Consider the following 27,392-nt stretch of genomic DNA (forward strand, 5'->3'; position numbering starts at 1 on the left):
GGGGTGGAAGTGGAAGTGGCACCACTCACCATCACTCCTAGTGATCCACTAGCACAATTTTTGCTTCCTGTTTCCATGACATTAGTTCTGCCGGCTTAGAGGTCTTAGTTCCAGAGGGATGAACACTGTTGCCAGGAGACACAACAAATCTGGAAGTCAAGATTGCCACCTGGCCACTTTGGGCTCCTCCTACCTCTAAGTAAAACAGCTAAGAAGGGAGTTACAGTGTTAGCTGGGGTGATTGACCTGGATTATCAAGATGAAATCAATCTACTATTTCACAATAGAGGTAAGGAAGAATATTTGTGGAATACAGGAGATTCATTAGGGCATCTCTTACCATTACGCTGCCATGTGATTAAGGTCAATGACAGACTACAACAGCCCAATCCAGGCAGGACTACAAATGGCCCAGACACTTCCAGAATGAAAGTTTGGGTCACTTCAGCAGGTAAAAAACCACCACCTGCTGAGTTGCTTGCTGAAGGCAAAGGGAATATAGCATACACAGTAGAGGAAGGTAGTCATCCATACCAGCTACTACCACATGACCAGTTGCAGAAACAAGAAGTATAATTGTCATGAGTATCTCCTCCTTATTTTGTTAAGAACATATTTGTGCATGTATACACTTGTACCAAGAAAATACCTTCATTTTGTTTCCTTCTTTTTCTTTTGTCATGTGACATAAGATTTATTGACTTCATATCAGCATTTCAATGTTAACATTATGGAATTGCAATTGGGTTGGGGGTTGGCACATTTCCAATTGCACAAGGAATAGCTGTATTATGTTAGCCATAATTATGACCTTATTATTGTCTTTATTTGAAGATTAGGTATGATTTCAGGAGATGTGTATGGGTTCAAGTTGACAAAGGGTGGACTTGTGACAGTTAATATTGAGTGTCAACTTGATTGGATTGAAGGATCCAAAGTTTTGTTCTTGGGTGTGTCTGTTAAGGTGCTGCCAAATATTAACATTTGAATCAGTTGACTGGGAAAAGCAGACTTTTCCCAGACCTTCAATCTGGGTGAGCACAATTTAATCAGCTGGCAACACAGCCAGAATAAAAGCAGGGAGAAAACTGCAGAAACACTAGACTGGTTTTGTCTTCTAGCCTACATCTTTCTCCCATGCTTGATGCTTCCTGCTGTCGAACATCAAACTCCAGGTTCTTCAGCTTTGAGACTCAGACTGGCTTCCTTGCTCCTCAGCTTGCAGCCAGCCTATTATGGCAACTCACCTTGTGATCCTGTGATTGAGTACTCCTTAATAAACTCCCCTTTATATATACACCTATCCTATTGGTTTTGTCCCTCTGTAGAATCCTGACTAATACACCTTCTTGCTATAAAGTACTTAAATATATGATAAAACATGGTGATACATATATTTTAAAATATGGGAGTAAATTTGAAAGACAGAAAAGGAAATTACAAACAACAAATGAGCAAGATGAAGACAAATATAGAACGGAAGTAAGTCAAAGCCAGTAGCAACTATGAGGTTCTTGAATATCTCAGGACATTTCAGAGGTTGTTTGTTTCCTTCTTTTAAAAAAAAATTCGTCAGTGGACAATATACAAACACATGAGCATACAATATGGAAAACTGCAGTAGTGCAGAGTGACCTCAGTATAAAACTGAGATCCTCAAAGATCCCTACCTCCAGTGAAAGGATAAACTAGACTAAAATCTTCATTTGAAAGACAAGATATCCTTGCAAATTTATAACAACCAGATTTTACATAGGATTTGGGTTGGATTCCATATCACAATCCAAATAACTATAAATATAGATATGAATTTAAGGTAGTGCCAAATGGCTTAGTGCCCTCTGTGTCTGACTGAAGCAAGCAGAGTTCTCTATCAATAATTCAAGCCTCAAACTAAATCTTATGGTATTCAACATGTAAAGCAGCAATGAATACAAATTCTTCGATAAATTCTATGAAAAATGAGAAAGTCAATGTGACTGAGAGTCTGAACAACAACTAAACAACAGAATCAGAACAATGAGCAATTCTTTTATTGGAAATATCAGCTGTGTATTTATGTTTATCATAACTAAAAAATAAATAAGAGAATGAATCAAGGCACTAAAAACTATAAAATATGGCATGGATATTTGGAAAAAATGGAAACAAAATATAAATTTTAGAAATAAAATATTGAAGTTAAAAAACGCGAAAAAAAGTAACAAAAATAAAAATTTCTGGAGATGAGATTAGCATACTAGACTCAGCTGAAGAGAGATTTGGTGACTGAAGGTAAAGCCTAATACATTGTCTAAAATTCTTTCCGAAAAAGAAATAAAAACTAAGCAATGAAAGGTAAAAAGCATCGAGTGAAAAGTGATAAGACATATGCGAAAGGAGTTTTTTGTTTGTTTGTTTGTTTTGTTTTGTTTTTCTGAGACGGAGTCTCATTCTGTCGCCCAGGCTGGAATGCAGTGGTGCCATCTTGGCCCACTGCAACCTCTGCCTCCCGGGTTCAAGTTATTCTCCTGCCTTAGCCTCCGGAGTAGCTGGGATTACAGGCATGCACCACCACATTCAGCTATTTTTTATTTTCGTTTGTTTATTTTTTTAATAGAGACAGGGTTTCACCATGTTGGTCAGGCTGGTCTCGAACTCCTGACCTTGTGATCCACCCACCTCAGCCACCCAAAGTGCTGGGATTACAGGCATGAGCCACTGTGCCCAGCTGTGAAAGGAGTTCTTAAATGAATAGAGAGAAAGGAAAGATCAACTACTTAGGCCAATAATTGCTAACATATACCTGATAAAAGACATGATTCCTGAGATCCATCAAAGTCACCAAATTTGAAGTAGAAAAAAATAAATAAATCTATTCTTGGTATATCTTTGAGAAATATTGTTCAACCAAGGACAGAGCAAATATCTTAAAATTAGACATAAGAAAAATCTATCTTATTTCCAAATAAACAACTGAAACTTGTGTAGGATATCAAAACAACACAATTAAAGGTTGAAAACTGTGTATTGGTTATTATTATGGTCCTAAGAATGAAATAACTGTCAGTTTAAAACTCTATACCTAAAGACATTCTCTTTCAATTGTAGGGTTAATAATCAAGATATTTCAAAGAACCACCACAGAGAAATTAACTTCCAAAATGCCATCTCTAAAAAAAAAATTAATATATATTTCAAGAATAAATTATTATAGAGGGAAAATTCAAGATGCAAGCAGAAATGTCAATATAGAATATAATAAACAGGCAATTCTACAGAGAGATTGACCTGCATAAAATCTTAACATGACACCTGTACTCCCAGCACTTTGGGAGGTGGAGGCGGGTGGATCACCTAAAGTCAGATGTTCGAGACCAACCTGGCCACCATGGTGAAACTCTGTCTCTACCAAAAATAGAAAAATTAGCCGGGTGTGGTGGTGAGTGCCTGTAGTCCCAGCTACTCAGGAAGCTAAGGTAGGAGAATCACTTGAACCCAGGAGGAGGAGGTTGCAGTGAGCCAAGATCACACCACTGTCTTCCAGCCTTGGCAGCAGAGTCAGACTTTGTCTCAAAATAATAATAATAATAAAAGAGAAGATCATACGAAATGAAAAGGAGACTTCTGCATTATACAGATTTAAGAGTCCTATACGGATCAGAACAATACTATTAAGATCAATTTTAAATTAAATACTATAAGTAATTAAAAACATTGAGATTTATAACATAAAGGAAAATACAATCTCAGTAAAAACAGAAAAAATAGCAAATGAATATTATAGAAAAGAATAACTTGAGAGAAATAAATAAGACATATTATCACCAAAAATATATTAATGGTAAATTGTTCCAATCACAGAGAAAGCATGAAAGAAAAAATGACACTTTAGGAGGCCGAGGAGGGCAGATCACGAGGTCAGGAGTTTGAGACCAGCCTGGCTAATATGATAAAACACTGTCTCTAAGAAAAATACAAAAATTAGCCAGGCATGGTGTTGCACACCTGTAGTCCCAGCTACTCGGGAGGCTGAGGCAGGAGAATCGCTTGAACCCAGGAGGTGGAGGTTGCAGTGAGCCAAGATTGCACCATTGCACCCCAGTCTGGGTGACAGAGCAAGACTCCTTCTAAAAAAAAAAAAAAATTAAAACATGATTTTATTTTAGCTACAAGAGACACATTTAAAACATAAAAAGGAAATATAAATTAAAAAGTTGTAAATAAATAGGAGAAAAAAGGTTTGCTATATTGAAAATAAATTTTTAATTAACAAGAACACAAAAATAATTACAAATGTCTATACAAATAAGCCTTTCAAAAATATACAGAGAATATGGACAGAACAAGGAATATTGATTAGAAGATATTAATACACGTTTTTCAGGAAGTGGTAGATAAGCATATGAATATCAGTAGGATTTAGTTTTAAAAATACATCTTATGCTTTTAAACATTGAGATATTTAAACGTTTTAATAATGAGACATACTTTAAAACCACTAGTCTATTGAATATATCTACAACACAAGACTTAACAATGACAGTTGTCATCCCTGAAAGTTCTAATAATATACAAAACTTACAATTCATTGCACCATAAGTTGTCTCAACAAGTTACCAATTACTTTTACTCTGAAATTTATATTATCTGACTATAATGCAAATTACATTAGAAAGCAAAACAACAACTACAAAAACAACAACACTGACAACAAAACTGTCTAAAAGTGGTTGATATATTAAAATACAACAGAATTATTATTGAACCTAAGAGAAATATCATGTTAATAAGAAGATATTTATAGATGAATATAAAAATAATGGTATAAAAATGTTATATACTGGGAAATACATATATATTTTTAAATTATTAACTAGCAAAGAAGAAAGAAAAGAAATTTAATACATTTAATACTTCAAAAGTGAGGAAAATATATCAGAATAACTCCTGGGAAATTACTAAGTAGGATATGATAAACATAAAAGCAGATATTAATAAATAATACACAAAAAAATTAGACAAGACTAACACACCCAAATGTTTATCTGAAGCAAAATGGATTCAGTAGAAACAAATAAGGAACAAATAAATAATATTGGGAGAGAAAATCATTTCATAGCTAAAGATACAGCAGAAATTAAATACAACAAGGGAAATTGTGAACAAATTTATTCAAAATAATTATAATCTTACCTGACATTGACAATTTTCTAGGAAATATAACTTCCTACAACTGACACAAAAATACAAGAAAATATGAATAAAACTATAAACAAAAAATGGGAGGCCTAAGTGTTATTAAAAATGTGTGATATAAATTTTTAAAAAGCTTTGTTAAACTTTTTTTCAAAATTAAACACCAGTGCCAAATTATTTCAGGGGTGAATTTACTAATCTTTCAAAAAGAAGGAATAACTATAGTCAACAAACTATTACAAATTATGGTGAGTGATGGTGTTTATTTTAGTATATTGTTATATACCTGTGTTATTTACATATTTATATATTATATTTAGTATGCATGAAGTCTTCTATAATTACATGTTTTAAAATGCTTCTGACTATTATTTTGGTGTAGTTCATAAGATAATATTATAAACATAAAATCTGTTGCTAGGTGAATAGATAAATCTGAGTATAATAACACTAGTAGGATAACATAAAACAATACAAACAAAAGAACTATTGCTGTTTTCAGTCACACAGACAAACTTTTACACAAGCATGCACATAATTTTTTGAGTGGCAAAGCAAATACCTACAGGCTAAATACAGAGCAGCATACTTTAAAACATTTTGATAGCAACTAAAATTTGAAGGTTATATTGCGTAGGGCAGTATAAAAATGAAGAGCGATATTAAAAATATATATCACCTATATTTATATCTAGATAAAGAGAAGATGATAGATATGGAGGTAGAGATGTATTTGATATATGTGTCTAAGGGAATACAAATAATGGGAACATAAATATGAATATAAATAAAAATGCACACATAAATTTAATGAAGAGTTAAGGGTACTTGTTCCTGTAGAGGAAGCTAAGGAAATAGGAAGAAAAAAATACATAGTTTAGAATTAGTGATACATGAAATTGTTTGGTTTATGGTGGGATCATTGTGTTTGATTACATTATTTATATTATGTATTGAATTAGTAAAAGATAGACATAGACAAATGACTTTATGAACCAAATTAGCATGGCCAGTCCTATTGTCACATCTCATCACTATGACACTGACTGTTGTACCTCTCTCTTTCACTCGTAAGGATACCTGTGCTTATATTGGTCCAATCATAATAATTTCCCACATCTTCATCTAATTTGCAAATTTAATTCCATCTGCACACTTAATTACTCCACAGCATATAACATGACATATTTAGAAGTTTCAGTGATAAGACCTAGACATTTGGGTGTGGCGTATTATTCTGCCTACAGCAGAAAGAACGGAAGTCATAGTGATTTTCAGTTAGAGTCATCCATGTTAGGTAATAAAATTTTGAAATAATTTAAAGAAATAAATAATAAAATAAAATTTCAAAATAAATAATGAACCCAGTCTTTCTGAGGTACAAAATTACGACTCTTATTTGTTGATTTTTGTCTATATTTTGTGTACTATGTCTCAAAATTACCAATCCAAGTTTAAATTCTCATACCGCACATAAAGGAATTAAGACATCATTTTAAATGGTAGATTGACTGGTAAAAAAAATTTCCAGTTTAGCATAGCAAAGATCTATTATCTAATCTAAAAATACACATTTAATTGTCTGAAACTACCTTCAAGAAATCAATTTTACATCAAATGAAGGAGCCTATGGTGAAAATATATTGTGAAAGGCAAAGGGAAAACTTGAGACATGCAGGCAGCTGCTGAGCGATGTCTTTTTGTTGCTGCTCTCTTTTCAAATAGGTTTATCTTACAAGTGTCAGGGGATGTCAATTTTAACAATGTTTTCCTCTTAGGTGGGTTCTATTAAGGAACTATCATCATGATCAGTGATATTTTATGAACATTTTATTCATGGTAGTTTGCCACTTCATTCCTCATGTTGTTTAGACTCCTTCAAAAGTAATAGAAATTCACTATTTTTTTTTTTTTTTGGAAAAATGACACTTGATATTTTATTCAAGCATGTCAAATCTGATTACCAGGACCTTGTCCTGTTAAAATAAGAAAAATGGTATGCTAGGATATGATTCATACTTCATATGCCAGGGAGCCCCCCAGAATAGAATATGATTCAGTTTAATAATTTATTGCATGTGTTATGTGAATTTCATTGAAGATAGGCCATTTGGAAGTGACTTCAATTACTTAAACACTGTATAATTATCATTTTCAGGATCTTCACATCTAGTGAGCCACAACACCTTTTTTCTTTTCTTCTTACTAAAGTGGTCAGGCTTTAACTCTGGGGATTCAGAGAAAAATGAACACGAGTGAATGCCCAGCCAGTTTTGATAATTAATGGAAATAGTGTGATGATTCAGAATGAAATAATCCAGTGTATTCGGGGATGGAAGGATAGATATGTGTTAGGTTGAAATAATAGAGTACTGAATAGGAAAACAAAACATAAAAAAAAAAAAAAACAAAGGATGTTGGGTATGATGGCTCAGCCTGTAATCCCAGCACTTTGGGAGGATGAGGTGGACAGGCACATCATTTGAGGGCCAGCAGTTCGAGACCAGCCTGGCTAACTTGGTGAAACCCCATCTCTACTAAAAATACAAAAGATTAGCTGGGTGTGTTAGCACGCACCTGTAGTCCCAGCTACTTGGGAGGCTAAGGCACAAGAATTGTTTGAACCTGGCGGATGGGGGTTGAGGGCAGTGGGGAATGTCACAATGAGCCAAGATCATGCCACTGCACTCCAGCCTGGGTGACAGAGTAGGACTGTCTCCAGGAAAAGTTTTATGATCAAAGGACAGGTGCAACATGTAAAAGGAAATATCCTTTTGTTTTGGATGTAGGCAAAGGAAAAGACAGAGTGATAAATATAGGACCTAAAACATGAAAATATTATGATACAAACAGAAATTAAATCTATATTTTGCAAAATGAGAAAAGAACAAAATAGGGAAAATATCCTCATATTAGAAATTTTAGTAAATATAAAACAATGTACATATAAATTAGAAGATGTGGTTTTAATGTAAGATATTTTAAGATAGATGTTATTAAAGATAACTATAATATCCTGATAAATTAACAAATTACAAAGAGATAATGCTCCACGTAAAAACTATCTTGCAAGTTGGAAATTCCTACTTAATGAAAATTACTTGACTACAAAACTTTTGAATATTCAGCTTCCTTGGATTCTGAGATAGGAAGACAGGTTATTATTACTGATAAGTATAGTATGTGATTCTTCTATTATATATCTATATAAATTAACTCTTGTATATTATGGCCTTTAATATTTCATAGATTTAGATTTATTAATTTGCTTATAATATAGACAGCCTTAATTATTCATGTAACTCACTTTTGAGACTGTTATCAATTCTAGAAGTTATGGTTAAATATTATAATCATTAAAAAATTATGAGCCATAACACATATTTCCTACTACTGTTGAATGATACTCCAGTTATTGGTAATATTTCTAATTGGTGTAATTTATTGTATATTGAAATAACTTTAGGAAATTTATGTTTCAGTATTTTTATCTTGGTAATTTTTTAAAATATCAACATGATTTTTGAATAGTTCTCTAGTGGAAACACTGCTAATGAGTTCTAAAATAAGTATAACGAAGAATGAGGCACAAAGAAAAGCAATCCATAGCTTGAAAATTGCTACCTCATTTTATTTTACAAGTTCTGATATATTTATAAATTGCTGAAAATATTATGCATTATACCCATTGAAACCAATTAAAGGTTTCCAATGATATATAAAACAGCCATATCCCTGATAGTTTTTACTGTTACAGGATATATTTTCAACTAACATTATGTAATATAATTCATATAATTTTCCCATTTTTAATACTTGAACTTAATATTAAGCCACTTAGACAAAAATTAATACAAACAGGTTTATCAGTTTAATTCACCCTTAAACTCAAATTTCCTGGTTAGTGGAAAAGATACTTGTTTTTCTAAATACAGATGTAGTGTAAAGAATTTTTATCATAGACATGCTGCTTAATAAATTGACTTTGGCTTTCTAAAACTTATTTTAAAAATTAGCATGAATGCCGAATTCAAGTATCTAAGTAGTCATATATAGAATTAAGTAGAAAAGTTACTATGATTTCAGGGACACTGATGATTTAGGGACAAATTTCTCAAATATCCTGTGAGGATGCATCAAGATTTGTAATTTTTAACTCCTTTGAATCGGGGAAATGAGAACCTGATGATCATTTATTAGAAAAGAAAATCACTTTTCAAAATGTGACGAGCCATAAATGATATAATATTAATTCATCAACTATAACTTCTAGTAAAAATAAAATTTAAAACATAGGAAGGCTAAATTTGATGGCAAATGAGATACATACCCCCTCCCAACACACACACACCTGTATGCATGTGGACATAAACACATACACACACACACACACACACACACACACAGAGACATGATGAAGCATTAACAGAGTAAAGAATCCTGGATGAGAATCTATAGTGAGTACCTCTTGGTGGCCATAAAACATTTTTAAAAGACCTCAGTTTTTGGAGACAAGAGAGAAAAAAGTAGAGTGAATACAGTCTTTCCTTCATTAAAAAAAGTTTTCAAAAGGAAAAAATATTAAATTATTTTCAAGCCTCACTCTTTACATTGGTATTCATTCATTAACATGAAATAAATGAGATAGATATGAACATAAGTTAGCCATGCAACTATGTATTTATCTAACATACTTGTTCAAAGTGTTAATAAAAATTAGGAATAAATAAATAAATAAATATACCTGGAAGGATGACGCTCCTGGGTATGATCTTGTATTTGATATTGAATTAAAGCAACATTTTGCATAAATAAAACAAAAATTTTTTAAAAATATTAAAGTCAAATAGAATTCATCTATGGATCCATCTGGTGCTGGATTTTTTTTTATTGGCAAGCTTTTTGATTACCATTTCAATCTCACTCCTGGTTATTGGTGTATTCAGAGTTTCAATTTCTTCCTGGTTTCATCTAGGAGGGCTGTATATTTCCAGGAATTTATCCATGTCCTTGAGGTTTTCTAGTTTGTGTGTAAAGGTATTTATTGTAGCCTCGAATAATCTTTCTTATTTCTGTGTTATCGGTTGTAATATCTCCCATTTTATTTCTAGTAGAGCTTATTTGAATCTTCTCTCTTCTTGGTTAATCTCACTAATGTTCTATCAATTTTATTTGTCTTTTCAAGGAGTCAGCTTTTTCTTTCATTTATCTTTTGTATTTTTGTTGTTGTTCCAATTTCATTTGGTTCTGCGCTGATCTTTGTTATTTATGTTCTTCTGCTGGGCTTCGGTTTGGTTTGTTTTTGTTTCTCTAGTTCCTCGACAGAATTGGTACCAATCCTACTGAAACTATTTCGAAAGATAGAAAAAGTGGGAATCCTTTCTAAGTCATTCATGAAGGCAGTATAAACCTAATACCAAAAATAAGAAAGGACATAACAAAAAAATAAAGGAAACTACAGATCAATATCCCTGACAAGCATAGATGCAAAAATCCCGAAGAAAATACTAGCTAACCGAAACTAACACCGTATCAAAAAAATAATCTAACATGATCAAATGTGTTTCATACCAGGGATGCACGGATGCTTTTACATATGCAAGTCAATAAATATAATACACCACATAAACAGAATTAAAAACAAAAATCATATGTTTATCTCAATAGATGCAGAAAAAGCATTTGAAAAATCCAGCATTGGTTTTTAACACCCTCGCCAAAATCGGCATAGAAGCGAACATATCTAAAGGTAATAAGAGCCATCTATGACAAACCCACAGCCAACATTATACTGAACACAGAAATGTTGAAAGCATTACCCTTGAGAACTGCAATAAGACAAGGATGCCCACTTTCATCACTTCTGTTCAACATAGTACCAGAAGTCCTAGCCAGAGCAATCAAACAAGAGAAAGGAATAAAGGGTATCCAAGTCAGCAAAGAGGAAGTGAAACTGTGGCTGTTCATTGATGATATGTTCACATACCTAGAAAACTCTAAAGACTCTTCCAAAAAGCTCCTAGATCTGATAAATGAATTCTTAAAATTTCAGGATACAAAATTAATGTAAACAAACCAGTAGCAGAATACAAAATTAATGTACACAAATAAGTAGCACTGCTATACACCAACAGCGACCAAACTGAGAATCAAATAAATAATTCAATCCCTTTTACAATAGCTGCAAACAAATAAAAATAAAATACTTAGGAATACATGTAACCAAGGAGGAGAAAGACCTCTACAGTGAAAACTACAAAACACGGCTGAAAGAAATCACAGTGACACAAACAAATTGAAACACATCCCATGCTCATTGATGGGTAGAATCAATATTGTGAAAATGACCATACTGCCAAAAACAATCTACAAATGCAATGCAATTCCCATCAAATTACCATCATCATTCTTCACAGAATTAAAAAAAATCCTAAAATTTATATGGAACCATAAAGTGCCGGCATAGCCAAAGCAAGACTAAGCAAAAAGAACAAATCTGAAGTCATCACATTCCCCGACTTCAAACTACACCACAAGACTATAGTCACCACAACACCAAGGTACTGGTATAAAAATAGGCACATAGACCAATGGAACAGAAAAGAACCCAGAAGTAAAGTCAAATACTTACAGCCAATTGATCTTCAAGAAAGCAGACAAAAACATAAAGTGTGAAAGGACACTGTATTCAACAAACGGTGCTGGGATAATTGGCAAGCCACATGTAGAAGAATGAAGTTGAATCCTAATTTCTCACCTTATATAAAAAGCCACTTAACATGGATCAAAGACTTAAATCTAAAACCTGAAGCCATAAACATTCTAGAAGACAACATCAGAAAAAGTATTCTAGACATTGGCTTACGCAGAGTTTATGATCAAGAACCCAACAGCAAATACAACAAAAACCAAAATACAGAGATGAGACTTAATTAAATCAAAAAGCTTTTATGTAGCAAAAGAAATTATCAGGAGAGTAAACAGACAACCCACAGATTGGGAGAACATTTTCACAAACTAAGCATTTAACGAATAACCAATATCCAGAATCTACAAGGAGCTCAAACAAATCAGTAAGAAAATAATAAATAATTTCAACAAAAAGTGTGCTAAAGACACAAATAGACAATTCTCAAAAGAAGATATACAAATGGCCAACAAACATATGAAAAAATGCTCAACATCACTAATTATCAGGGAAATGCAGATCAAAACCACAATGCAATACTACCTTACTCCTTCAAGAATGGCTGTTAATTAAAAAATAAAAATAAGTTAAGTGTTGGCATGAATGTGGTAAAAAGGGGACACTTTTAGACTGTTAGTAATCCCACTACTGTGTATCTACCCAGAGGAAAGAAGTCATTATACGAAAAAACACTTGCACATCCATGTTTAGAGCAGCACAATTTGCAATTGCAAAAATATGGAACCATCCCAAATGTTCATCAATCAACAAGTGGATTAAGAAATTGTGATGTACACACACACACACACAGCCTAGAATACTACTCAGCCATAAAAGGGAAAGAAATAATGGCAACCTGGATGGAACTGGAGACCATTTTTCTGCGTGAAGTAATTCAGGAATGGAAAACCAAACATCATATGTTCTTATTATGAGTGGGAGCTAAGCTATGAGGACACAAAGGCAGAATAATCATACAATGGACTTTGGGGACTTAAGAGGGAAGGGTGGGAGGAGGGTGAGGGGTAAATAACTATACATCCAGTACAGTGTATATTGCTTGGGTGATGGGTGCACTAAAATCTCAGAAATCACCACTAAAGAACTTATCCATGTAACCAAACACCACTTGTTACCCAAACACTATTGAAATAACAATATTTAAAAAAAATAAAATCAGTTAATAAATGGTTACTTTTGGTGTAGCATAATTATTTCTAATAGTTAATATGAATAATGAATTCAAGAGGGCAATATTCTATCTCAACACATTCCATCTCTTTAATATTATCTCTCCATTCCCTCTGATTTTCAGATGCCTCAAAACACCTGTGCGATAAAAGCCAAACATCCCCTAAAAGAAGGACTGCAACATCAGAATCCTAATGTTAGAAATTAATCATTTGAGTAAGTTAACCATGAGAATGGGAACATTCCTTGTCACCTAAGTTTCTAAAGAGCTATATCCAATATTTGGACTGTTTTTAAATTTTAGAAATGAATTGAATGTTGCGTCAATGTTCGATGTTGTTCTTGTAGAGTATTTGTATTTTCTATTGCCATGGTGAGAGAGTAAGCTTAGTTTTAGTTTCTGTTTCTGTTTTCTCATTACAAATTTTCATGAGTAATATTGTTCATGAGCATCTCACTGCTTCAAAATCACTTGGAAAGGAAACCAATTTCACCAGAAAAAGCCATTTTTTTCACTCTTCTTTGTAAAAGAATTGGTAGAGTTTGTTGCCAAAATCTTCAGAGCAAACTCTTTAACTCTAATAAATGTAATGCAAATCTCTTTTGCTGTCCTCAAAATTTTACATACCAAATATGGGAATCAATTCCTCAGTGTCTAAGATGTATTTCTAAATTGAATAAAAATCAACTCCTGTGGAAAAAAAGAAAAACAAATGTACGCACGCGCACACACACATATACGTAATTTTATGTCACTATTTTTTAGAATAAAAGACTATATTCTTTCTGGAACAGAAATGCTAATAATTTTTTCCTAAATTCACATTAGTTTGGGAATTATGAATTGAAGGGCCTCCTATGATTAATGTGTCTATATCATTTCTAGATAAATTTAGCATTTTTCTAGGTTTTTGAAATAATATGTGTGACAGTTCTTTTTGAAAGGGAAATATGATTCAGTCTCAAAAATCATAGTCTATGTGCTCAATCTATGTGCTCAGTCTACATGCTCAATTCTTTACTAGTAATACATTCTCTATGATTTAAAAACAGAGCAAATGCTATTTGATATCATGTTGCATAATATTGGAGTATAATTTAGTTCATTATTTATAAATAGTTTAATGTGTTGTGTACAAATATATTCATTATTCACTTTTATTTATTATAAATACATTGTTGCTTTGTGAAGCAATTACTATTTGGGAGGATTCTATCTATTTATTATCTCTCTCTCTCTCTCTCTCTCTCTCTCTCTGTCTGTCTCTGTCCATCCAGAGCTATCTATCTACAGCTATCTTTCCATCTACCCCTAAAACAAATATGAATTATATTCAAGGCTTCGCTGTGCAAAGTATTTCCTGTTATCATGACATTCTAAAATGACTACATAACTGGTTCACATTAGGGAATCACCAAGTTATAATATCTGTTTATGACAATACTAAGAATCACTATTGAGTGGCATAATTTACACTATGAAAGGAGATAACATCAGAGGTTACAAATAGATGTGTAAAAATTGAAGTAAGAAATAATAGTACTTCAAAATTAAGGTATTTGACCCCAATATTTAGATCCATTTAGGTACCCAATAACATTTATCTGCTTACTAATGGCCTTTGCTTTTTGCTCCAATAAATAAATAAAAACTATTACTTTAATTAAATTTTCAGTGAATATTAATTAATTAAAAATCTATACTAACAGAAACTGGCAATGTTCAAACCTGCCTTTAATGAATTGGCCATGATTTTTTTAATTCACCAAATTATTATGGCTTAGTGGTGGCTATACTACGAGGATTAATTCCAAATGACTTGGAATCAGCTTGACCTGTGCTAATAAAATAATGAAGCTTTGTGGCACTGACTCCTGGTCAAGGCACGAAACATACTGTGTAAATGTTTGTGTATCTATAATTATAAAGAGTTGGGGGAGGTTTGTCCCAACTTATCAGAATTTTTATTGATGACTGTGAAAGTGACATTTTTTGCTTGTTTTTTGTGAGATAGCTTTTCCCTTTTTTCCCACCTCTTCCCCCATTCCTCCAGGTCCCTGCTGTTGAGGCTGATTGCAGAGAAGGAATAATAAGAAGGACTGTATAAAAACACCTGGAAGAAACTCCATTCTTTTATCTTCCTGGTTTCCAGGTGTTCCATACACACATCTATTGTATTTGATCTCAGAGAGAAAATGCGTTCTGCCAAGGCTCTTACAGAGGGAGGCCAGTAGGAGGCTACTGTTAATGTCACCAGATCCCTGGCTTGGTAATATCCTTTGACTGTGTTGCATATCTTTTATCTAATTATGATATAGTTTTTCTATAATAAACCTTTTAAAATTGTCACTGTTAGTGAAGTAGCATTTAAACAATAAATATTATCTCAAAAATTATTTAATATTAACATCAATATAAATCGACATGTTGAAACTCAATCTTTTAGTTGAATAAAGGATCAATTCTTTTGACAAAATTTGCTCACAAATTTAGACTTCCTGGTAATAGCTCCTATAAAAATCATAATAAAAGAAGGCATAAATAAGGTATAGATTGAATAAGAATCAATTCGAAAATTTGAATTTTAATTTATACAAAGTGATATGGTTTGATTCTGTGTCCCCACCAAATCATGTGTAGAAATGTAATCCCCAGTGTTGAAAGTGGGGCCTGCCGGGAGGTGATTGGATCATGGAGGTGAAGTTTCCATGAATGATTTAGCACCATCCTTTTGTTGCTGTCCTCATGACAGTGAATGAGTGAGTTATCATTTGATCTGGTTGTTTTAAAAGTGTGTAGCACCTCCCCACTTTCTCTCTTAGTCCTGCTCCTGCCATGTAAGACATCTGCTCCTGCTTTGCCTCCCACCATGAGTAAAAGCTCCCTGAGGCCTCCCCAGAAGCAGATGCTACCATCATACTTCATGTACAGCCTGCACAACCATGAGCCAATTACCAAGTCTCAGGTATTTCTTTATGGCGGTGCAAGAACAGATTAGTTTTCTTTATATAATAAATTACCAAGTCTCACGCACTTCTTTAGCGTGTACAAGAATGGATTCATAGGCACAGGAAAGTTTGTGTCAAAAATTAGTCCATAAAGTAAGAATTAATAAAGTTGCCTTAATGGAGTTTCTTCTAGAAAGGATTTTTCGACAAAAGTGTAAAAAATGTTTATAAAATAATTTTAAAATGTTTATATTTTTAAAATATAAAATATTTATAAAAATTTGGTAAAAATGTTCTTATCCATAGCATGAATTTAACATCTTTTTGTCAATACAGTAGAGACAAATTATGTACCATTTCTAAATACTAACATCAAACACTGTTACAGTTAGGATAGTCTCCTATGTTACAGCAGATTAGTTTTTATATGCTTCAAATAATTTTGATGTGCTTTTTTTTAATGTGTGAAGTTGCTTTGGCCTATGGGTCTCTAGTATTTTTATATCCAACAAGGTTATCTTTTTTTGTTTGTTTCTGAAATTATTCAATGTTTAACCATAAAACACTTATAATAGCATTTGAATAAAAATATGTCATTGTATTAACTGTGCAAAATATTTGCCACTACTTATTACTGGGGAAAGGCTACTACTTCTAATTACCTGATTTTTTTTTTGTCCTATCTCTTTGTTTGTATTATGCAAATCTATATTACGATTTCTCGTGCTTAATGTTCTTTAAAACCCCATAGTCTCCAAAATGATGTTATCTCGTCAAGTCCTTGCAAGAAATATGATTAATATATTCTTTAGGATAAAAATGATGAAACATATAAGAAAAAAATCGGAGAATTTTATACTTGGTGGAGTAGTATTTAAGACTGTTTTAAACCTCTAAGGCTTTTAAGTATGTTAATTACAATTATTTGGTTATGGATTATTTTTCCCTAGATTACTTTACCTATACACACATGTCATCCACTGTAGTAGTAACTAGATGCTGAGAACTTAAAATGTGGCTTGTTTTAATTGTGATGTCACGTAAATATAAGATACATATCAGATCTTAAAGATTTTGTGTGAAAAAATGTAAAAGCTCAATTATGTTTTATAAATTGGTTGTGAAAGGACAATATTTTAGATACAGCATGCCAAATAAAATGTATAACTAAAATTAATCTTAGCCTCTTATTTTTACTTTTTTTTTAAATGAGACTATTAGAAAAATTTGAATTACATATGTTGGTTATATTAACTTGTTACTCAGCAGTGCTGCACTAAACAATTTGACTTTGCCTGAAAACAAGTTTTATTTGAAAGAGCGAAATGCAAGAGAGAAAATGTTGCTATTATATTTGCATTAAGTTTCCATAGTTCCTACATATTTGTTTGAATGAGAAAATAATCAAAGTGGTTTTTCTGTTTCATAAAGACCTTATTTGCCTTATTGCTTCTACCTTCCCTAAAGAAAGCTTACTTTTTTGATCAATGAGTTTACAAATGTCAGATCCTAATCTAGAATTACACAAAGAAAACCACACTGCAATTAGGGTTATAAAAGTAATGTCTGTGTAACATTGAGCTGTATTCCTAAAGGAGAATATCCTGCTCTCTTATGCCTTTAACAAAACAAATCATCACTCAACAGAATAGCTCAAACATTCACTTGTTGAGTAAACAGCAATTGAAAAAAGAATTGTAGAAAGGATACTTCAGCATAGTATAAGCATCCAGTGACCTCTTTCAGATCTCTAAAGGAAAGGCAAGATATTTGCTATAATGAAATCCTTTGAGACTAAAAACCCAATGACAACAGCATAGTAGAAAGCAAGTAACAAATAAATTTTAGCAAAGTAAAACCTCTCATAAAAATAAGAAAATCAAATGCACAAATACATAAGCTCAAATGTTTTTATTATTAATTCTTCCTGTTTTGACATGGCAATATAAGAAGAAAATCTATTTTTTTAGTTTGTCAAAATGATTTTGATCTACCTTATGTTAGTTTCCTATTGCTAGTGCAATAAATTACTACAAACTCAGTAACTTAAACAAGTACAAGTGTACTGTCTTACAGCTCTGTGAATCAGATGTCCAAAATCAGTTTCACTAGGTTACAGTCATGGAGTTGATAATGCTGTATCCTGCAGGTTCTAGAAGATAATCCATGTTTTAGCTTTTCCAGATTCTAAATGCTGTCCACGTTCCTATTATTGATGCTGATTCTCCTGACTCTGTCTTGTAAGGAGCCTCATAATTACATTAGGCCACCAGGATAATGCAAAATAATCTTTCCATCTCTAGATAATTAATTTTACCTGCAAAGTCCTTTTTGCCATATAAGTAAAGATATTCATAGATTTATGCCGCCTACCAAACCACCTTATTACCAAAACAACATAGAATATTCTAGCAATTTTGATGATAAAATAATGTCATTGTGTCAATTAAAAATTCATTATCAGAAACATTACCATAAAGAAAACTCAACAGCCATATGCTTTCACAGCTGAGTTATCTTAAATATTTGTAGAAAAATTAACAGCATTTATATACCATATATTTCACAAATTAGAATAAAAGAAAAATCCCCACTACATTTTATAAAGCCAGCATAATGCTAATACAAAAACAGTACTGTGGGTAGAATATCTCCCAAAAAGACATACTGAGATACTAATCTTTAGTACCCGTGCATGTGACTTTATGTGGATTCAGGATATTTGCAGATGTAATCAAGTTAAAATGAGGTCATACCGAATTAGGATTGCCCATAATCCAGTAGAAGTGGTGTCCTTATAAAAACAGGAGACACACGCATGAAAAGATACTGATATGTGAATAGAGAAGCAGGATAAAAATGCTGCGCCTGAGATCCAAAGTAATAAAAGATAGCAGGCAAACTACCAGAAGCTAGTAAGAGAAAAAGAAGGATTCTATCCCCAATTTCAGAGAGAGCATGGTCCTGGTGACACCTTAATTTTGGACTTCTAGCTTACAGACCTGTGGGACAATAAATTTATGTTGTTGGATATCATTTTGTCTGTAATATTTTGTTATGGCAGCCCTAAGAAACTGATATACAGACCAAAGTATTACAAGTAAACAAAGTGATGTATTATTACAATAGATTCAATATTCCTGAAAAAAGAGGCAAAATAATCCAAAGCAATCTATATAAATAAATATAACTTGCTACTAAGTGGGGTTTGTTTCAACAATGCACGATTGGCTTAGCATTAAAAAATCCATTAGTGTAATTTACTGTATTAAGAGTATAAAAGAGAAAAATAATATGATATCTTAATATATGCAGATAACTCATTTGGCAAAGTTCAACATCCATCTATTATTGAAAACACCCAGAAAAGTATGAATAGAAGGAAACTTCAATATGACAAAGGACATCCTCAAAATGGCTTCTGTTAATGTAATATTTACAGATAAAACATTAAATCCTTCCCAATAAGTTCAGGAAAAACGCTAGGGCATCCATTCTCAACACTTCTATTCAGCATTGCACTGAAAATCTTCATTTCTTCCTTCTCTGATGTGCTTCCTTTCTTCATGAAAAACTGACCTATATTATTTTCTTTCTCTCTGAAGAATACCTTTTGACACATTGCAAGTTGTATCTACTGCCAACAAATGCCTTCGGTTTGTCTGAAAAAGACTTTAATTTTTCTTCAATACTAAGGGTAATGTAACTTCATACAAAATTCTAGATTGCTTGGTTTTTCTTCAAACACTTTAAATATTTCACTGCACTCTATTCTTGCTTGTATGGTTTCTGAAGGGATGTCTAATGTAATTCTTAGTTTCTCTAAATATAAAGTTTCACATGACCCCACTCCACACCACCGGCTTTTCACAACGTTTTCTCTGTCTTCTGTTTTGTAATAAATATGATATGCCTAGGCATCAGTTTTTTGAGGTTTTTCATACTTGGTATTTTATGAAATTCCTAAATCTGTGGTTTTCAGTGTGTCATTAATTTTGGAAAATTATCAGCAATTAATATTTCAAATAATTCAATATTTGTTTTGCTCATTTTTCTATTTCTGACCCATCTGATACTTCCATTTCATGTTTTATGTTTTATCAACATCCAACAATTCTTGACTATTTGGCTCAATTGCTTTATTCATTATTTTTTCTCTCTGCATTTCAGTACTGGAGGTTTCTATCAAGATATCTTTAAGCCCACTGATTCTTTCCTTGGCCATGTCTGATTTACAGGTGAGTCATCAAAGGAATTATTTATTTCTGTGCAATTCTTTTTTAATTTCTAGCATTGTATTATATTTTTTATTTTTATTTTTGAGACAAAGTCTTGCTCTGTCACCCAGGTTGGAGTGCAGTGTTGCAATCTTGGCTCACTGCAACCTCTGCCTCCCTGGTTCCAGTGATTCTCATGCCTCGGTCTCCCAGTTAGCTGAGGCTACAGGCCCCTGCCAGCACACCCCGCTAATTTTTGTGGGGTTTTTTGTTGTTGTTGTTGTTTTGTTTTTTTGAGATGGAGTTTCGCTCTTGTTGCCAAAGCTGGAGTGCAATGGCACAATCTTGGCCCACTGCAACCTCTGCCTCCCAGGTTCAAGTGATTCTCCTATCTCAGCCTCCTGAGTAGCTGGGAGTACAGGCACGCGACACCACGCCCGGCTAATTTTTTGTATTTTTAGCAGAAACAGGGTTTCACCATGTTAGCCAGGATGGTCTCGATCTCCTGACCTCAGTTGATCTGCCTGCCTTGGCCTCCACAGGCGTGAGCCACCTCATCTAGCCTCTAGGATTTTCTTTTTATTCTTTCTTAGAGTTTCAATCTCCTTGCTTACCTTACCTACCTGTTCTTTCATGTCATCTGTTTTATTTTTCTTTAGAACCATCAACATATTAATTATGGTTATTTTAAATTCCTGGTTCTTTTTACCCTCATGTCTCCGCTGTATCTGAATCTGGTTCTGATGCTTGCTTCGCTTCCTCTCTTCAGATTGTGTTTTTTTCTTGTCTTTTACCATGTCTTGTGTTTAATTTTTTATTGAAAGCCAGACATGTGACATCAAGTAGTGGGAACTGAGATAAACAATCCTTTAGTGTGAAATTTTATGTTTATCTAACTAGGAGTTAGAAAGTGTTTAGTGTTTGTTATACCTGTAGATATCAGTCTTCAATAGTATCTAGTGTCCTTGCTTTTTCTCCACTGTTAACTTTGAGTTTCCCTGGAGATTTCATAAATGGATTTTGTGTCTTGCAGCTTGTTCAATTGTGGTTCACTGTTATTATCCTGGAGCTCTGTTGTTGTAGTGGTAAGATACTGGGGAGGAGAAGTGTTCTACAATAATATGACTAAGTCTTTAGAGGGGGTTTTCTCTGTGTGTGTGTGTGTGTGTGTGTGTGTGTGTGTGTGTGTACGTGTATGTGTGTTTCCCAGTAGACCAAAGCCTCTGGTGGTACTTTTTTTTTCTTGTACTCAAAGCATGACAAAGTTTTCCTCTGATCCTCACAATGAGAACCTGGTGAAGGTCCCAGAGGAAAAAACTTTAAAAAATATAGGATTCACTCCCACCCCAGACCAGGAATGAGTCCTGGGAGTTTTTAACTCTCCAGGTAGTCCTCACTTTGGTTCTAGCACTTATACTACAGCAGCAGGCTTCTCCTCCTACTCTCCCCACAAACACTACAATGTATTTTCCGCTCTCTTCAGTTTTCTTGGCAGCTGTTTGCTCTGTGATGTCAATTCTTGTATGGATCTAAGAGTTATTTTAGGCTTTTGTCAAAGCCTCGATAATGAACAGAGAGAGCCTCTATAAAGGAAATTATTTTTATTTGAGAGTGAATATTGCAATGAGAGTATACATGTCATAGTAAATAATAAGCATATTCAGGGAGGTAAAGGAAGACAAAGGTTTTTAAAGAGAAAGTGGGAAGGGTTATATAATTATTTTGAGATAATTATAGGGTTAATAGCAAGGATAGCACCAGGCTGAGGCTGCACAGGAGTTGCCAAGCAGATATCCTCACAGAAGTATTATTTGTGTGTAAGGCCGTGATGGCCTTTATGCAAGGTTGTGGTGTTTGCAGTCTTTTGTGATAGTTCTTGTTATTATGGATGCATGCACGAAAACCCTCCCCTCGCAGCCTTCTCCACCTCCATTTGTTAGGTTTTTTAACACAAGCGTGTCCATTTTTATTCTGATAACACATTCTATTTTTTTTCTCAGTTGGGTGAAGTACATTTGTAGTTGCTCATTGAAGCATTTTATGATTTCTGCTTTAAAACTCTGTGTCAGATAGTTCTAATATCTCTGTCACTTTGGCATTTGCCATGCTTGTCTTTTTCCATTCAGTTTGAGATATTTCTAATTCTTTGTATAACACCAGATTTTTTTTATTAAACCCAAGACATTTTTGTGTTGTGTTATGAGACTCTCAATCTTATTTGCATATTTTCTTTTTAGCTGTATAATTTGACATGCCTTCAGCTGGGGAAGAGGAGCCACCTTATTATAACTAGATGACGATAGCAACTCAGACTCTCCAATGGGTTTCCATTGAGACCAAAGGGAATGATGCCTTGTTACCTTAGACAGTGATGGGAGTTCCTGTTCCCTACCAGGTATCCAATGATGCTTTGCTGCTTAAGAGGGGTGGAAGTGTCTTGTCACTGCTCCCTAAGTAGTCTCCACTGACACTGCAGTGGGAATGGTGTTATTACCCTCTGGTGATGGTGAAAGTATTGACTCTATCCAATACCTCCTCTGACTCTACACTGGGGACCGAGAAGGGGTCCTTGTTAATGCTGGTGGGGGTGAAAGTCCAGGCTCTCTGCATGGTTTCCATTGCCATCATGGAAGAGGTAGTACTGGAGCTGGCTATTACCTGGTGGAGATAGAGTTCCAGTTCCCTATGCAGCCCCCTCCAAAACCTCCCCAGCAGGGGAGTTGGGACATCTTTTTATAACCTGGCAAAGGTGAAAGTCTAGGACACTAACTCGACAATTGTTGGTGGTGTTTGGTGGTAACAGAAAGGTTACTTTCTCAAACCTTTGTTTCCTTAGGCTTTCCCCTTCCTATTTATTTGTGTCAAAGGAACAGGCTTTTGAGGGGCTTATTTTGTCTGCGTCCATTGACAATTCTGCTTCTAGGCTTCTCCAGCATCCTGCATGAAATATATAAGGCAAAAATAATGCTCAGGAAGCTTACTGTGTATCCAAATTTTTTGTTCTGAGACCCCTAAGCAGTCTGACTTCTTTTTAGCTTTCAGGGTCTTCTTATATTTTATACATAATACCAAGAGTTTTCAGCAGCACATATCAGGAAGAACAGGGGAAAATATATCTAATGCATCTTCTTGGAAGTGTAGTTTTATCTAATTTTAAAAATGTAAAATATTTCAAATATTTAGACTATTATAGAGAATAATGTGAATGACACCATAAACTATCCAATCATTTTACAACTGCTAATATTAAGCCTTATATACTTAAAATCCATGTTTTCTTTTGTTTTAATACATAAAACATTAAAGATACAGTTGAATTCTGTTCGGCACCTCTCTGTAATTTTTTTCCTTAATTCGCAGCGGCAGCACACTTAGTGTTTACCGTTCCCATAAATAGGTAATATGTGTTTTTCTATATTTATATATACATATTTATTATACAGTAGTCCCCCTTTGTTCACCAAAGATACGTTCAAAGATCCCCAGTGGATGCCTGAAACTGCAAATAGTACTGAACCCTATATATATTGTGCAGAAATTTATTTTACCTTTTTAAAAATTTCACAGATAGAAGGTTTGTTTTTTCCACAGATCTTATCAACCTCAGCATATATTTTTTTATTTTCCTTATTAAGTCAAGAGCTTTCGCCTTTTCAGTTAAAGGAAATATACATTATGGCTTCTCTGTAGCATAGCAAAATTGTCAGCATCACTATTCTCGTGCTTTGGGGTCATCATTAAGTAAAATAAAGGTTACCTGAACACAAGCACTGCAGTACTGCAACAATAAATCTGATAACCTGGATGATGACTAAGTGACTAAGGGGCTGGTAGCACGTAACATGGATAAGTTACACAAAGGGATGATTCACCTACAGGAAATGATGCAGCAGTAACTGAGATTTTTATCAAGCTACTCAGAACAGTGCACGATTTAAAATTTATGGATTTACTCGGTGTGGTGGCGCATACCTATAATTCTGGCTCCTCTAGAGGCAGTGTGCTATGATTACCCTATATGACTGTACTGCAACCTGGGAAACATAGTGGGATCATGTCTCAAAAATAAAAAGATTTTAAACATTTATGAATAATATTAAGTTCTATATGTTTCTAAACATAATTACTTAGGGTAAATTTTTTGATGAATTATATATTTTTAAGATTTATTCATGCTGATAAGTGAATAGTTTGTTGTTTAAATTTCATTTTTGATTGGCTAAATATTGAGTGATTTACTTATGATACTGTGTATAAGTGCCTTTTTCTTCATCTCTCTCTCTTTTATATTTTTATTAGTCTCAATGGAAGTTTCATTACGTTCAAATTTTTAATCCAAAATGTCAGATTCATATACCTTCAGTCACTACTATGGTTTGAATGTTCTCTCTAAAACTCGGGTTTAAATTTAATTGATATTGGGACAGTATTAAGAGATGGGATCATTAAGAGGTGATTAGATACTTTCTCCTTAATGCATTAATGCAGTTATCATGGGAGTGGGTCAGTGGTCTCAGGAATTCATCCCCTTTTTCCCACAGGTGATAGGGAATGAAGATCTTCACCAGAATTGGCCTCTTGATCTTGGACTTTCCAGCCTCCAGAACTGCAAGCCAAATAAACGTATTGTGTATAAATCATTCAATCTGTGGTATTCTGTTATAACAGCAAAAAGTGAACTGAGACAGTTTATTCTTTATGTAGGACTTTTGTTTTCTAATTGCCTAATGTCACTCAATCTCCAAAGTTTTAAATCCAAACTTTTAGATTTATAACTTATGGACTTAAAAATCCATTCCTATTAGACTAGTCACTTTCTAGTCCTTTGAGATAAAGTGATGAACAATATGAATATGGCTTTTGCTCTTATCAAATGTATAGCCTAATGTAACAAGAAGTTATTGAGAAATGTTAACATTGAAGAGTAATATGAAAGGAAGATTGCAGGATGCTAAGTCAACCTATACGAGAGAGGTATCTATGAAACAAAAAGAAATCCTTTCTGAAGAAATAATATTATATGAAACCTTCTGTTGGCCAAAATAAAGAGAAATTGGGTGGGAATATTCTAGGCAAAGTGAGAAAATGAGAAAATTCCCAGTGAAGTGTGGAGCACAGGATGTTCAAGGGACTACAGAAAGGATGATCTTTTGATCATCCAAATACTAATCAAATTATGGATGAAATGGCATGGAAATGGAAAAGTGATAATAGGCAACCATATGAAACATTTTGTTTTTTTTTTTCAAAACAGAAATAATGGGTGTAGATAGAGCAATACTGAAAAAAAAATTCTATATTTTATATATTTGTCTGCTCCAAAACTCATGTTGAAATTTTACCCCCAGTGAGGCTATATAGAGTTGTAGGGCCATTAAAAAGTAATTGGGTGATAAGAGAAGCATTCTCATGAGTGAATTGATCCATTCATGGATTGGTGGCTTAGTTTACTAATGGGTTATTACAGGAGTGGCCATAGTGGTTTTATAAGAGGAGAAAGATACCTGAATTTGCTGTATAACTCCTCTTACCATGTGATGCACTGTACCACCTCAGGACGCTGCAGAAAGTCCTCACAACCCAGAAGAATCTTTCCAGATGTGGTCTCTCAACTTCAGAGTTCTCACCCTACATAACTGTAAGAAACAAATTTAATTTCTTTATTGATTTCTTAGTTTCAGGTGCTCTGTTATAGGCAACAGTAAAATGGATTAAGACACAAAATTGGTGCTGATAATGGGGCCGTTGCTATTAAAGAATATCTGAAAATGTGGTATAGCTTTGGAATAGGATAATGGGTAAAGGTTAGAAGAGCTTAGAAGATCAGGCTAGAAAAACCCTGCATTGGCTTAAACAGTATATTAAGGGTAACTCTGGTGAGGGATCAAAAAATAACAAAATGACTAGAGAAAGTTTGAAATTTCATAAAGATTGGTTAATTAGTTGTGACCAAAAATCTGATAAAAATATAGGCACTATAGTCCATTCCAACCAGGTCTCAGATAGAACTGAGGAACCAAGGTATTGGAAGCTGGAGTAAAGAGCAGCTTTATGTTGTTATAAATTGGCAAATAACTTGTCTGAACTATGTTCATAAGGGCTTTGTGGAAGGACGAACTTGAGAGAGATGAATACTAACATATCTAGCAGAATAAATTACTAAGCAAAGTTTAGAAGGAGTTGCAAGTTTACTTTTGGCTGCTTGCACTGATTCAGCAGCAAATAAACAATTTAAAGATAGATTTATAATCTGAAATAGAAGCAGAACAAAAGGTTTAGAAAACTCTCAGCTTGGTCATGTAAATAGTGAAAACTGTGTTCAGGAGAGGAAACCAAGGATGTGGCCCAGGGATCATTTGGTAATGGGATTAGCCCAGGGACACAAAAATGAAGGGTATAAGCTATGGGGACTCCCTCCAAAAGGGGGGAGAGTAGGAAGGATGTGTGCACTGAAAATGTTTCTATTGGGTACAGTGTTCAATATTTGGGTGATGGGTACACTACAAGCCCAACCTCCACCGTTACACATATAATGCCCATGTAACTAAGAAGACTATGTGCTCCTTGAATCAATAATTTAAAAAAAAGAAGGGAGCCAGCTGCAATTTCTAGAGACAATGAAAGACCCAAAAGCATTTCAGAAAACTCTGAGGCTTCCCCTCTCATCACAGTCTCAGAAGCCTAGGAGGGTAGGATGGTTTGGGGCATAGGTCCAAGTCTTGCTCCATAGGCTCACTTTCCAGAGCCACTTTCAGATTCTGCTTCCTGAAATCCCACCCAGCGCTTCTTGGCCAAACCTGCAGTTACATAAGTAAGTCCAGGTAGAGACTGATACTACCCTTCACTCAAGAAGATACAAGCCATAAGCCTTGGGACACCTACATGGTGTTAATTATTCAGGCTTACGGAAAGCAAGGGCTATGGAGGTTAGCCAACTTCTATGCAGATTTCAAAGGATGTCACTGAAAGTCTGGGAGCCAAGCCTGAGATTTGTCACAGAGGCAGAGTTACCATAGAGAGACCCAAATAAAGTGAAACAGAGTGGAAAGGCAGGGTCAGAGACTTACCACTACGGCAGTGCCTAGTGGAGCCATGACAGTAGGATTGCCACCAGGACCTCTGAACTGTGGAGTCACTGGCAATACGCAATACTTGCCTGGGAAATCTTC

The 27,392-nt window shown here is 34.0% G+C and overlaps 2 long non-coding RNA genes across 2 annotated transcripts; one reads left to right on the forward strand and one right to left on the reverse strand.

Moving 5' to 3' along the window:
• The first annotated feature begins 149 nt into the window (after positions 1-149).
• LOC129529507 (uncharacterized) lies at positions 150-15,156 on the forward strand. The gene is made up of 3 exons (XR_008675049.2): positions 150-289; positions 13,182-13,273; positions 15,112-15,156. It is a non-coding gene; the product is annotated as an uncharacterized lncRNA (long non-coding RNA).
• LOC129529506 (uncharacterized) lies at positions 10,061-25,835 on the reverse strand. The gene is made up of 3 exons (XR_010133468.1): positions 25,728-25,835; positions 13,686-13,748; positions 10,061-10,526 (listed from the first exon to the last, which is right to left on the reverse strand). It is a non-coding gene; the product is annotated as an uncharacterized lncRNA (long non-coding RNA).
• Between the last annotated feature and the right edge of the window lie 1,557 nt (positions 25,836-27,392).

The sequence above is a fragment of the Gorilla gorilla genome, chromosome 1 (genome assembly GCF_029281585.2).
Source record: "Gorilla gorilla gorilla isolate KB3781 chromosome 1, NHGRI_mGorGor1-v2.1_pri, whole genome shotgun sequence".
NCBI classification, from domain to species: domain Eukaryota; kingdom Metazoa; phylum Chordata; class Mammalia; order Primates; family Hominidae; genus Gorilla; species Gorilla gorilla.